This window comes from Carcharodon carcharias, chromosome 18 (genome assembly GCF_017639515.1).
Source record: "Carcharodon carcharias isolate sCarCar2 chromosome 18, sCarCar2.pri, whole genome shotgun sequence".
Classification (NCBI taxonomy): domain Eukaryota; kingdom Metazoa; phylum Chordata; class Chondrichthyes; order Lamniformes; family Lamnidae; genus Carcharodon; species Carcharodon carcharias.
In genome coordinates, this window is record NC_054484.1 from 76,252,756 (window position 1) to 76,268,087 (window position 15,332).

Below are 15,332 nucleotides of genomic sequence, written 5' to 3' on the forward strand. Positions count from 1 at the left end.
GCGTGCTGGCCCTTTAACAACCTGCTGCTGGAGGACGAGCAGTTCCTGGACTCGTTCCGTCGTTTCTGGGCCGGCTGGAGAAGGAAGCGGGGAGGCTTCCCCTCCTTGGAGCAATGGTGGGACGTGAGCAGGACTCACGTCCGCATTTTCCAACAGGAGTAAGCGAGGGGTCAACAAAGAGGCAGAAATCCAGGGTTGAGGAGTTGGAGAAGGAAGTGCTCGACCTGGAGGCACGTCTCCGTCAGCTCGACCCAGACCCGAGCCTGCAGCTGGTGTATGATAAGAAGCAGGGCGCGCTGAAGGATCTTCAAATGGTCGGGTCCCGCGGTGCGTATGTGAGGTTGCGGATTCGGTTCCTCCGAGATCTGCACTGTGGCTCCCCCTCTTCTACCATCTGGAAAAAAGGCACGGGGTCCATCAGCAGCTCCTTACACTGCTGGACAATGACGGATCCCTAGTCTCGGATCCAGAGGGCATCAGGGCCATTGCCTGAGACTATTGCACTGCCCTGTTCTCTCTGGATCCATCCAGCGAGGATGCTCACAGAGTTTTGTGGAAGGACCTGCCACAGGTCGGCCCGGAGGGTGCCGGAAAGCTTGGCTCCCCTATGAAGGGGGGCTTTCACGCTCTACGGCAATTATAGGGTTAAAATGGTTCCCGGATGCTAAGTTTATAGAGTATCACAAACACATCCCCTCAGGTCATCTTGCTGGATGTTTGGCGCTTAGCACCCACTTTGATCCAGCAAGTCTGTTCTGAACTGACCTGCTCAGTGCTGATGTTATTTCCACAACTGAAAACAATGGATCCCACAAGATGAGCTGTCCCTGGCTCCAGAGTTGATCTTTATGTAAAAGATTGCTCTCCTTCCGTGACAGGGGTGAATAGATGTTGCTGGGGCCATTTGGTTGTGACAATGGTCTCAATTACTTAATTAGATTACATGATGGTGGTTATCCTGAGCCATTAATGTGATGTCCTAAATTCCAGTCCTTTTAATGGTATCACTTCTGTTGTAGGCGGCACTGTGATTGTAACGCAATTAGAATAGTATATAAACTGCCTGAAACTCTGTATTGTTGGAGAAGTCTCCTGGTTTGTCAGTAGAGATTGCCTCCACACCAGTATAAAATATACAGAGGTAAAAACAAAAAAACTGCGAATGCTGGAAATCCAAAACAAAAACAGAATTACCTGAAAAAACTCAGCAGATCTGGCAGCATCGGCGGAGAAGAAAAGAGTTGACGTTTCGAGTCCTCATGACCCTTCAACAGAACGAGGTGAATCCAAGGAAGGGGTGAAATATAAGCTGATTTAAGGTGTGTGGGGTGGAGAGAGGCGGAGTTTGGGTGGGGGGAAAGAAGTGGAGGGGGGTGGTGTGGTTGTAGGGACAAACAAGCAGTGATAGAAGCAGATCATCAAAAGATGTCACAGACAACAGAACAAAAGAACACATAGGTGTCGAAGTTGGTGATATTATCTAAACGAATGTGCTAATTAAGAATGGATGGTAGGGCACTCAAGATATAGCTCTAGTGGGGGTGGGGGGAGCATAAAAGATTTAAAAATATTTAAAAATAATGGAAATAGGTGGGAAAAGAAAAATCTATATAATTTATTGGAAAAAACAAAAGGAAGGGGGAAGAAACAGTGAGTGGGTGGGGATGGAGGAGGGAGCTCAAGACCTAAAGTTGTTGAATTCAATATTCAGTCCGGAAGGCTGTAAAGTGCCTAGTCAGAAGATGAGATGTTGTTCCTCCAGTTTGCGTTGGGCTGCACTGGAACAATGCAGCAAGCCAAGGACAGATATGTGGCCAAGAGAGCAGGGTGGAGTGTTAAAATGGCAAGCGACAGAGAGGTTTGGGTCAGTCTTGCAGACAGACCGCAGGTGTTCTGCAAAGCGGTCGCCCAGTTTACGTTTGGTCTCTCCAATGTAGAGGAGACCACATTGGGAGCAACGAATGCAGTAGACTAAGTTGGTGGAAATGCAAGTGAAATGCTGCTTCACTTCAAAGGAGTGTTTGGGCCCTTGGACGGTGAGGAGAGAGGAGGTGAAGGGGCAGGTGTTACATCTTTTGCGTGGGTATGGGGTGGTGCCATAGGAGGGGGTTGAGGAGTAGGGGGTGATGGAGGAGTGGACCAGGGTCTCCCGGAGGGAACGATCCCTACGGAATGCCGATGGGGGGGCTGAAGGGAAGATGTGTTTGGTGGTGGCATCATGCTGGAGTTGGCGGAAATGGTGGAGGATGATCCTTTGAATGCGGAGGCTGGTGGGGTGATAAGTGAGGACAAGGGGGACCCTATCATGTTTCTGGGAGGGAGGAGAAGACGTGAGGGCGGATGAGCGGGAGATGGGCCGGACACGGTTGAGGGCCCTGTCAACGACCGTGGGTGGAAAACCTCGGTTAAGGAAGAAGGAGGACATGTCAGAGGAACTGTTTTTGAAGGTAGCATCATCGGAACAGATGCGACGGAGGCGAAGGAACTGAGAGAATGGGATGGAGTCCTTACAGGAAGCGGGGTGTGAGGAGCTGTAGTCGAGGTAGCTGTGGGAGTCGGTGGGTTTGTAATGGATATTGGTGGACAGTCTATCACCAGAGATTGAGACAGAGAGGTCAAGGAAGGGAAGGGAAGGGAAGTGTCAGAGATGGACCACGTGAAAATGATGGAGAGGTGGAGATTGGAAGCAAAATTAATAAATTTTTCCAAGTCCCAACGAGAGCATGAAGCAGCACCGAAGTAATCATCGATGTACCAGAGAAAGAGTTGTCGAAGGGGGCCGGAGTAGGACTGGAACAAGGAATGTTTCACATACCCCATAAAGAGACAGGCATAGCTGGGGCCCATGCGGGTACCCATAGCCACACCTTTTATTTGGAGGAAGTGAGAGGAGTTGAAGGAGAAATTGTTCAGTGTGAGAACAAGTTCAGCCAGACGGAGGAGAGTACTGGTGGATGGGGATTGTTGGGGCCTCTGTTCGAGGAAGAAGTTAAGGGCCCTCAGACCATCCTGGTGGGGGATGGAGGTGTAGAGGGATTGGACGTCCATGGTGAAGAGGAAGCGGTTGGGGCCAGGGAACTGGAAATTGTTGATGTGACGTAAGGTGTCAGAGGAATCACGGATGTAGGTGGGAAGGGACTGGACAAGGGGAGAGAGAAGGGAGTCAAGATAACGAGAAATGAGTTCTGTGGGGCAGGAGCAAGCTGACACGATCGGTCTACCGGGACAGTTCTGTTTGTGGATTTTGGGTAGGAGGTAGAAGCGGGCCATCCGAGGTTGGGCAACTATCAGGTTGGAAGCTGAGGGAGGAAGATCCCCAGAGGAGATGAGGTCAGTGACAGTCCTGGAAACAATGGCTTGATGTTCAGTGGTGGGGTCATGGTCCAGGGAGAGGTAGGAGGAAGTGTCTGCGAGTTGACGCTCAGCCTTCGCGAGGTAGAGGTCAGCGCGCCAGACAACAGCACCACCCTTGTCAGCAGGTTTGATGACAATGTCAGGGTTGGACCTGAGAGAATGGAGTGCAGTAACTTCAGAGAGAGAGAGATTAGAATGGGTGAGAGGAGCAGAGAAATTGAGACGACTAATGTCGCGCTGACAGTTCTCAATGAAAAGATCAAGAGAAGGTAAGAATCCAGAGGGAGGGGTCCAGGTGGAGGGAGAATATTGGAGGTGGGTGAAAGGATCTGTTGAACGGGGAGAGGACTCCTGCCCAAAGAAGTGAGCCCGGAGACGAAGACTGCGGAAGAAGAGTTCAGCATCGTGCCGAGCCCGAAATTCATAGAGGTGAGGGCGTAAGGGTATGAAACTAAGTCCTTTGCTGAGCACTGAATGTTCAATATACAGGCTGCTTGATGTTTGAACGAAAGACCCTGTGTTGAATGTTGATTTAAAATACTCCACGACACCTACAAGCCTGGGGGAGCTGATCGGCACCCTCGACAACCTCTCCAGCTGCAAGTCCCCAGGTCTGGACGGGCTGGCCGTGGAGTTCTTCAGGGCGTTCTGAGATGTCCGGGGAACGACCACACGGGGGTCCTGGGGGAGAGCATTGCGACTGGGGAGATGCCCCTATCATGGCACAGGGCCGTGATTGCCCTGCTGCTTAAGAAGGGGGATCTCTGGCACCTTACGACCTGGCACCTGGTCTCCCTCCTCAGCACGGATTACAAGATCTTTGCCGGGGCAATGTCTTCTCGCCTTGGCACCGTGCTGGACCACATGATCCACCCTCACCAGTCCTACATGGTCCAAGGCCATACCATATTTGATAACATCCATCTGGTCCAGGACATTATCCGCTTTTCCCAGAGAACTGGTCTGTCAAGTGCCTTCCAGTCTCTTGACCAGGAGAAGGCATTCGACAGGTTGGATCACGAATATTTATTTAGGACTCTGCGAGCATTTGGGTTCGGGACGCATTTCGTCGCCCGGATCCGATTTCTGTACACTGCTGCAGAGTGCCTAGTGAAGGTTAACGGGTCCCTGACGACGGCTCTTCACTTTGTCTGGCCAATTGTATTCCATCTGCGTGGAGCCTTTCCTGCACCTCTTGTAGAGGAGGTTGTCGGGGTTGGTTCTGCATGGGCTGAGCATCGGGGTGGTTCTCTCAGCTTATGCTGATGATGTGCTCTTAATGTTCACCAGCCTGGCTGACCTGCAGAAGATGCATGAGCGCCAGGAGGTCTACTCTGCCGCATCCTCTGCCAGAATCAACTGGGAGAAATGTTCTGGACTCCTGGTCAGTCTGTCGCAGATGGATCCTCTACCTGAGGAGCTCAGGCCCTTCACCTGGAGCGGGACCAGCCTCCTCTACCTGGGAGTCCACCTCTGCCCCGCTGAGGAATCCTGGCTGACGAATTGGCCGGAGCTGGAGGCCAAATTCATCACTCGCCTGCGGCGCTGGACAGGACTGCTCCGAGTGTTGTCTTATCGGATCATATTCTGGTCATAAACCAGCTGATTGCTGCCATGTTGTGGTACCGGCTGGTCAATTTTACCCCTCCCCCGGACTTTGTCATGAAAATCCAGAGAATGCTAGTCGACCTCTTCTGGGACGAAAGGCTCACAGGGTCGCTGCTGAGGCTCTGAGTCTCCTGCTTAGGGAGGGCAGTCAGGCACTACGCACCCAGGTGGTGACTTTCTGCCTTCAGACCCTGCAGCGATACCTTTACATCGAACCCCCTCTGAGATGGTATTTGGTGACATATTTCTTCCGCCAGATGCACGGCCTGAATTATGACGTGCAGCTCCTGTTTGTAGAGCTGAGGGGCCTTCGTGGCTCCTTGCAGGTGTTTCCCGTCTTTTACCGGGACCTGATCGAAGTCTGGAACATGGTCGCCTCGCGATGCACCTCTCCGCTGTCAGGAGTAGCAGCTATCATCTCAGAGCCACTGCTCAGGAATTCTCACTTCCACTGTTTTCTGTGGCTGGCAGAGGGAAGAGCTGTGGCTGCTGGAGTGACCAGGATCGGGGATGTGCTGAGTGGCAGAGGAGTGGGCTGGATGATTCCCCATGAGTTTGCATGTCTGTGGGCATCCGGCTTGTAGGCTGTGCCATTCAAGACCTTAGGACAGTCGTGCTTGACCCCAACGCCATACTGGGACTCGAGGTGGCACAGGTGCGTGGTGGTCTTCTGTCTGAGCGTACCTGCTTTGGACGGAATTCCACATTGGCCCCAAGCCCCGAACCCTCCCTTGGGAGCCAGTGCCCCACAACCTGAGTCACTTCGTGGAAATGCCCTCCGTGGCCTTCAGCATGGAGGAGTTTCCTGTATGGACTGCTGCTGCACACCCTTCACTTGCTTGCCCTCGCCCGCTGCCCGGACACGCCCCGGCGTGCCATGTTGCCGTCCGATGGCAGAGGTCCCCAGTTGGGGGTCATTTACAGGGGTGACCTCCCATTTTCCATCAGGGACCTGGGGTGGAGGGTGTTAAATGAGGCAGTCCCATAAAATTGTAGGTTATGTTGGTTCACAGGCTCCCAAGATGCCTGTGTCTTTTGCGGCCTTGTGGAGTCCGTAGACTGTGATTATATAGGGTGTTGTAGGCTGCACTCCCTTTTCAATTATTTAAAAAATCATTTACTGTGTTTTGTTTGCACTTCAGCCCCACATTCCTGATCTATGGACACCCGGTGCGGAGGGAGCCAGGAGGGAGGAGGACCTCATCGTGAACCTGCTCCTGGGACTGGCCAAGTTGGCCATTAACAGGTCCAGGCAGCGGGCGATCGAGGGGGTTGTACCACTCGACTGTCTGTCCCTCTTCCACGGCTACGTTCGCGGCCGGGTGTCCCTGGAGAGGGAGCACGCGGTGTCTGCCGGCACCCTCGAGGCCTTCCGTGCTCGGTGGGCATTGCGGGGACTGGGGTGTTTTATCAACCCCTTTAATCACATTTTAGTTTAATGTTTGCAAGTTTCCTTTGAATTTTGTCTTTTGTTTTGGCAGTTTCCCTTTAAGGGGCTGCTTTTACTTTGTCCCTGATTTTGTTAATTTGGATTAATTGGTTGTGACCGAAACAGTTACATCTTCTAAGCCTTCCTAACCCTGCAAATACATCCGCCCTCACGCCTTCTCCTCCCTCCCAGAAACATGATAGGGTCCCCCTTGTCCTCACTTATCACCCCACCAGCCTCCGCATTCAAAGGATCATCCTCCGCCATTTCCGCCAACTCCAGCATGATGCCACCACCAAACACATCTTCCCTTCACCCCCCTTATCGGCATTCCGTAGGGATCGCTCCCTCCGGGACACCCTGGTCCACTCCTCCATCACCCCCTACTCCTCAACCCCCTCCTATGGCACCACCCCATGCCCACGCAAAAGATGCAACACCTGCCCCTTCACTTCCTCTCTCCTCACCGTCCAAGGACCCAAACACTCCTTTCAAGTGAAGCAGCATTTCACTTGCATTTCCCCCAACTTAGTCTACTGCATTCGTTGCTCCCAATGTGGTCTCCTCTACATTGGAGAGACCAAACGTAAACTGGGCGACCGCTTTGCAGAACACCTGCGGTCTGTCCGCAAGAATGACCCAAACCTCCCTGTCGCTTGCCATTTCAACACTCCACCCTGCTCTCTTGCCCACATGTCTGTCCTTGGCTTGCTGCATTGTTCCAGTGAAGCCCAACGCAAACTGGAGGAACAACACCTCATCTTCCGACTAGGGACTTTACAGCCTTCCGGACTGAATATTGAATTCAACAACTTTAGGTCGTAAGCTCCCTCCCCCATCCCCACCCCCTTTCTGTTTCCCCCTTCCCTTTTTTTTTCCCAATAAATTATAAAGATTTTCCTTTTCCCACCTATTTCCATTATATAAAAAAAAAACCCCCACTAGAGCTATACCTTGAGTGCCCTACCATCCATTCTTAATTAGCACATTCGTTTAGGTAATATCACCAACTTTAATTTTAACACCTATGTGTTCTATTGTACTATTGTCGTTGACATCTTTTGATGAGCTGCTTCTATCACTGCTTGTTTGTCCCTACAACCACACCCCCGCCCCCCCGCTCCACCTCTTTGTCTCTCTATCTCTCCACCCCCCACACACACACCTTAAACCAGCTTATATTTCAACTCTTTCTTGGACTCGAACGCAAGTTCTGTCGAAGGGTCATGAGGACTCGAAACGTCAACTCTTTTCTTCTCCGCCGATGCTGCCAGACCTGCTGAGTTTTTCCAGGTAATTCTGTTTTTGTTTTGGATTTCCAGCATCCGCAGTTTTTTTGTTTTTATCTCTGTGAAACCGGACACATCACTCACAGTATGGTTGTATGATGGATGTGGCACTGCTGATTCCTCACTTGGTTGTGCACCGCCAACCTCACTGTCAGCACAGGAATGGTCCAGATCCTCGCTGGTCAGCTGGATGGCTGTTCCCACCTTGATTTCAGGCATTCCTCCATTGTTAAACGACCTCTCCCTCTTGTTGTATGCCAGCTTGTCCTGCATGAATAGAGATGGAGAGAGTATAAGCAGAATGCCTGCCAGGCCAGATGCTAAGTATGCCTGGCACATATGGATGGGGATGAGGACAATGAAGGTGCGTGTGAGAGAGTGAATGGTGATGTTCCTTGAATTGGCAGTGAGTGAGGGCCCTGTGGGTGTGTGCTGAGTTTGTGAGTGTGTGAGTTGAGAGCGATGAGAAGAGTGACTTCCCCTGGCGGAACAGAGGCGATCATTCATCCTCTTGCGGCACTGCGTGGCTGTCCTCTTTTGCAGGGCTTTGGCGCTGACCACCGCTGCCACCACCTCCCAAGCCAGATTAGTGAGGTTACTGCCTGTCCTGCAGCCAGAGCAGGGGTAGAGGACATCCTGGCGAGCCTCCACTGCGTCCAAAAGAGACGCGTCATTGAACCCTGGGGGCTGCAGTCTTTTTGCCTTTCAGGGCCATGTCTTCTTTGCAGCAGTTCTGGGCTGGAAGCTCTGAGAGGTGTGCGCGCGGCTGCATTTTAAATATGGATTGCAGCATGATGAAACGGTGAGATGATGGCGTTCGGGTGATTGAGACCCTGACTGCCACGGAAACGGCATGTTTCTTGGGAATGCATAATTAATGCAATGGGCTAGGGGTGATATGGTGTGAAAAGCTGCCATTGCAGCAGGTGGGTAAAACGTCATTTTACCTACCCACTAGCGCACTTAGTGCAAATCTAGGACGATTCCGTGCTTTGTCTCTGAAGGAATCAAGGGATATGAGGAGTGGGAGGGAAAGTGGTGTTAAGGTTGCTACTCAGCCATAATTATATTGAAGGTGGGTGATGGTGGCCTAGTGGTAATGTCACTGAGCTAGTAATCCAGCGGGTAGGCTAATGCTCTGGGAATGTGGGTTCAAATCCCACTATGGCAGCTGGTGGGATTTAACATCAGTTAATTAAATCTGTCTCAATAGTGAATAACTATAAAAGCCCATCTGATTCATTAATGCCAAAGGAAATCTGCTTTCCTTACCTGATCTAGCTGTACAGCAATGTGGTTGACTCCTAAATGGCCTAGTTAGCTATTCACTTCAAGGGCAATTAGGGATGGGCAAAAGAATCAAGGAGCAGGCCTTAAGGTCTTCTCCTCCTGTCCTTATGTTCTTTAACATAAAGGTACTTCATAGAAACACAATCACACTAATATCAAAGCCAAAGCAAATAAAGAAATATTATTAGAGATTACTAACAGCTTGGCCCAATAGGAAGGACTTAAAGGATGAGAGGGAAGTGGGGGAAGTTAATGGAGAAAATTCCAGCGCTTAAGGTGTAAGACACAACCATGGATAGTAGGGCCAATGTAGGGGCAGCTTACGAAGGCAAATTTTGAAGAATGCAGGGATTGGAGAGGTATTCCTCAGATTCCTTTTTTGGAACTGGCCTAGGGATTTCTGTGATTATTCTAGCATTTGCAGGAAATTAGGTGGCTGCTGATGGATGCCGAGCAACAGAGATCATGATGCTCAATTTCTTGTTTGTCATTTTTGCATGTTCATATGTTCATATTTGCTCTCCATTTGTAGCCTTTGATGTCAAATTCACATCCATCCTGTTATGACCAGGTGAGAAGGGGCAGGATGGTTTTCCCCTTTTCCCACCTCATTTGACTGCAAGAGGTTTTTAAAGAAAAAGCATTTGCTTGCAAATTCAATGAGTGTTTAATTGTTTATGTGCTGTGACCACAAAAACACAAAGCGACAAGTTTCCTTGAGTTTTTTAAAAAAGAAAAGAGAATTTTTTTTATTGTATTTAATCTAGTCTTAGAAAAGAATAAAAGCACCTGAAATTGCACACATACAATTGAAGTTCACACAGAGACAAATAGATCATTGAGTGGGAGGATAGATTGAGCAATTTAAAGTCTAGTAAAGTTAAAGGGTTTACGGCTTTTGGTCACTGGTGACTTGGCTGGCTTCAGGCTGAACTCAATAGTCCTTCTGGGTTTGGCGTCGAGGCAATTTAAAGATATAGATGGATGATTTATCTGTTCTTCTGAAGATAACAGTTTCAGGGTTGAGTTCTTTTTAAAATCTCTGTCTGCGGCACATGGAGAGTCAAAAAAAAGCAGACATAGTTCAAAACTTGCCAGTTGGATGGATAGAGAGAGAGATCCACACAGCGATCTTGCTTTTTCAGTGTCCCATTTGCTTGTGCTGCAGAGAAAACAGGGGAGGCAGTGGTATTGTCACTGGATAATACTCTGGGGGGCCTGGGTTTGAATCTCACCATAGCAGATGGTTAAATTTGAACTCAGTAAAAGAAGAATTAAAAGTCAAATGATGATAATAAAATCACTATTGATTGTAAAAACCCATCTGGTCCACTAATATCCTTTAGGGAAGGAAATCTGCCATCCTTATCTGGTCTAGACTACATGTGACTCCAGACCCACAGCAATGTGGTTGACTCTGAAATGGCATGTTACAAGCTTCCATGGCAGGTCACTCAGTTTTCAAGGGCAATTAGGGATGGGCAATAAATGCTAGCCCAGCCAGTGATGTCCACATCCTAGTAAAAAAAAAAATACACAAAGGGTTAGCTGGCTTGTCACATGATCCTCTCTCCCCAACTGCCCAGTGACTCAAATATGATCATGGCAAGTGGATTCCAGTTGCCTTGCTTACATAGTTATATTATGTCTGGGAAAATTCTTTCCATAGCCATTTTCCAAATGATTATTTCTAATTGTTTGCATCCATCCTGTTAATTTCCCAGGTGATTGCCTAGATGCTTTGCTAGTGGGCCCCATTCATATTCCTTCAAGGCAATTGTTCCTGGTGAGGATTTGCCCACAGGATATCTCCATTTTAAAGATTTTGGAATGTAGAAGGTCCAGTCATACAAATATGCAGCCACCTTTGACTGTGATTTAAAGTTTTTGGGATGTAGCTTTAGTCTTTTTAAAATTCAATGAGTTCAATAAACTCATAAAGTCATATTTTCAAAAAGCGTGTCTTCATAACAATACTAATTATACCCTACCACCCCAAATCCTTAGATGTAAATGCGTATCCTTTAATGTTTGCTAATTACAAGAACAAAGATCAGATGCACCATTGAGAGTGTAGTCAACACCACAATTCCCTCCTTTACATGTCTAGTTTTAATTAAATAGAAAAGAAAGAAAGACTTGTGTTTTAAAATATTATTTAATTAGACTTCTCCTAAAGAAAGACTTGTGTTTTAAAATATTATTTAATTAGACTTCTCCTAACGTATATGACATTATTTGATGACAAATTTTACCATGGAACTTTGTAAAGTTAAAGCATCACGTTAATGAGGCTCTTTTTATCTATCCTCTGCAACATCTATGGAATCACTGGTGAGTGCTGAAGTTCTACAATATAGCACCTGCTAAAATAGTAACAACACCTTTTAATGACTGTGGTGCACTACAGATCAAGTGAATCATTAATCATATGAACACAGCTTCAAAGGTTCTCTCATTTGCATGAGAAGTAGGGTGATGTAACTAGGTTCATCTCTGTTAGTAGGAATTTTTAAGATGTAAAGAGACCCTGACCTCAGGCAATACGTGCCAGTTTTTCATAATGACTGAGATTTGCTTTGGACCCCTGTAGATGAAAAATTGAGATATAAGTCACCTGCATATCATGCAGTGAGTGTTACAAGCTTCTATGTTTTTCTGTACCTATCTGACAGATATTGCTGAGGGCATTTTAGGCTAAAAATTGAGACAATCATGATTTTAAAGATAAATTTAAAACAACATTAGACAGGTCAGTCTTGATAGGATCAGTAAAGGTCACAATAAATACTCAGCTTTGATAACACTAGAAAGCTACCAGTGATTCATTATCACAAAGTCACATTTTATATCATGTATATCCATCTAGTTAAACCATTTTCTGTTGTAAAAGTAAATTAGAAATGTAAATAAGAGTACTAAAATTTGGATGCAGTGTAGTAACTTATATTGATGGCTCTGGAAACAAATAGCATTATTATAAAAGCAAAAAACTGCATATGCTGGAAATCCAAAACAAAAATAAAAATAAAAATACCTGGAAAAACTCAGCAGGTCTGACAGCATCTGCAGAGAGGAACACAGTTAACGTTTCGAGTCCATATGACGCTTCAACAGAACTAAGGAAAAATAGAGAAAAAATGTCTATTTTTCCTTAGTTCTGTTGAAGAGTCATTCAGATTCAAAACATTAACTGTGTTCTTCTCCACAGATGCTGTCAGAACTGCTGAGCATAATTATAAATTTGTACAGTGCGCTCCAGCTTACTTCAAGTATTAGATAAACAAATACAGTACCCTGTACCTACATGATAAACTGCCTGGCATTAAAGGAAAATTCCCGAGGAGTTGCTATTTCTGAAATATTTATAGCCACTTTATCTTTTAAATAGATTAAAGCAACAAAGAATGTATGCTCTTATATCTTTGCCTTAGCCTACAAACTAATGACGTGGGGTGAGAAGATTCAGGAAAAGCACAAATGTAAAAGCAGCTCGGGAAATGTCAAGATTCTAGAATAGAGCTGCATTTTCAATAAAAATAAGCAAAGTGGGTCAGGAAGGTACAACGGAAATAGAGCTGTAGTGACTAAGGTGATGACTGGGAAAATTAGGAAAAAAACAAAACTATTGGCACTACATCCAAATGCATGAAGTGTTCGTAACAAATTAGATTAATTGACAGCACAAACAGAAATTAATAGACTTGATCCAATAACCTTTATGGAGACATTGGTCAGATTTTCAAAGGGCCGTAGGATAAGGACCCGATGCAGGCAAGGTTTGAAAATCACAGTCCCAGAAATTCTCGCGAATTCTTAATGCCTCTAAGACAATTTGTAATTTTCAAAGGGTCAGCTGGGGAGCAGGTGAATGAACGGGAAAATGGCTCACTGCCAATCAACAACCTCTTAAGCTCTTTAAGAAGCTTGCTAAAGGGCTGGGGTAAAGTTTGGTAAAGCAATTGTGAAATCTGATTTCAGAGCTCCCAAACAGTAAGAGGCACATGATCAGTGAGGGGAAACTTTGACCTGAGTGAGACAGAGATCGAGTAAATATATTTGGGAATTTGGTTCAAAGTGGGAATTCAACTGGTAAATCTTTTTCAAGTTCAAATTTGGAGTAAAAGTCCGATTCTGACCTAGAGCTAACAACCCAGAATTAAAAGTCTTTAGGTTAAGTAGCATAGTTAAACAGGCAACTGTCTTAGTCCAATTAACTGTCAATCACATGAAAGCCTTTTGCCTGAATAGGGCCTAAATTAGGTGTTGATAACTGCAGTAGGAAGCGAGGCTAGAGAGTGACATCACAGATCTGTATAACAAAATGATTTCTTAAGCACACGATCAGTAAAAGGTGCATGATCAACGAGGGGGGACTTCAGACTGAGTGAGTTAGAGGCTGTGAGTATATTTGGGAAATGAAAAACAGATGATGACAGGAAGGAATTGAGAGTACAAATCTAAGAGTAAATCAATAGATGAGACTAGAGATTATAAAAAGTATAAAAGGATAAAACTAAAGGCTCTGTATCTGAATGCACGAAACGTTCAAAACAAAACAGATGAACTGAGAGCTCACGTAGAAATAAATAATTATGAATTGGTAGGCATTACTGAGACATGTCTGCAGGAGGACATGGATTAGGATCTGAATATCGAAGGGTGCAGGATATTTAGGAAGGACGGGTAGCGAGGAAAAGGTGGAGGGGTGGCTCTGTTGGTTAATAATTATATTAGCACAATAGAGAGGATGACTTACGTTCAGGAAACCAGGATGCGGAAATGGTTTGGGTAGAGATGAGAAATGGTAAAGGCAGGAAGTCACTTGTGGAAATTGTGTACAGGCCCCCGAATAGTAACCACGTGGTAGGGTTAAGCATAAAGGATAATTAGAGCTTGTCAGAAAGGCACAGCGATAATCATGGGAGAATTTAATTTACATATAGACTGGAAAAGTCAGATGGGCAAAGATAGCATAGATGAGGAGTACATTAAATGTTTTCGGGATACTTTCTTAGAACAACATGTTCTGGAGCCAACCAGAGAGCAGGCTATACTAGAACTGGTATTGTGCAATGAGATGGGAGTTATTAATGACCTCATAGTAAAGGTGCCCTTAGGTAGCAGCGCCCATAATATGATTGAATTTTAAATTCAGTTTGAGGGAGAGAGGAGGGGTCAGAGACTAAGTTTATAAACTTAAATAAGGGCAATTATGAGGGTACAAAAGCTGAGCTGGCTAAAGTGAATTGAAAAATTAGGTTAAGGGCTAGGTCAATAGAGATGCAGTGGCTAATATTTAAGGGGATATTTCAGAATGCACAGAATAGATACATTCCAATGAGTAAGAAAAAGTCCAAGGGATGGAACGCGCCATCGGTGGTTAACTAGAAAGGTTAAAGATAGTATCAAACATAAAGGAGCAGCATATAATTGTGCAAACACAGGTGGCAGGTCAGATTATTGGACAGAATTTAAGGAACAGCAAAGAATGACTAAAAGATTAATAAGGAGGGAAAAATTAAAGTACAAGAGAGAGCTAGCCAGAAATATAAAAACAGATAGTAAGAGTTTTTATAAATACTTAAAAAAGAATTAACAAAGTGAGCATTGGTCCTATAGAAAGTGAGTCTAGAGAATTGATAATAGAAAACAGGGAGATGGCAGATGAATTGAATGGGTATTTTGCATCGGTTTTCACTATAGAGGATACAAGTAACATCCCAAAAGCAGCTATAAACCAGGAAATGGAAGTGGGGAAGGAACTCAGGAAAATCACAGTCACCAGAGAAGTGATACTGGTAAATTGTTGGAGCTGCGGGCTGACAAGATATTGGATCCTGATGGACTTCATCCTAGGAACTTGAAAGAAATGTCTAGTCTCGTGTGAAAGTTGATGTATTGGTTTTAATTTTCCAAAACTCCCTAGAATGGGGAAGATTCCTTTAGATTGGAAGATAGCAAATGTAACTCTAATATTCAAAAGGGAGGGAGACAGAAGGTGAGAAACTATAGGCCAGTTAGCTTAAAATCTGTCGTAGGGAAAATATTAGAAGCTATTACTAAAGAAGTTATAGCAGGGCACTTGGACAAGCTCAAGGTCATCAGACAGAGTCAACATGGTGTTGTGAAAGGGAAATTGTGTTTAACCAACTTATTGGAGTTCTTTGAGGGAGTAACATGTGCTGTGGATAAAGGAGAACTGGTGGATGTACAGTACTTAGATTTCCAGAGATATTTGATGAAGTGCCACAACAAAGGTTATTGTGGAAAATAAAAGCTCATGGTATAGGGGGTAACATATTGGCATGGAAAGAAGAGTGGCTGGCTAACAGGAAGCAGAGAGTAAGCATAAATGGATT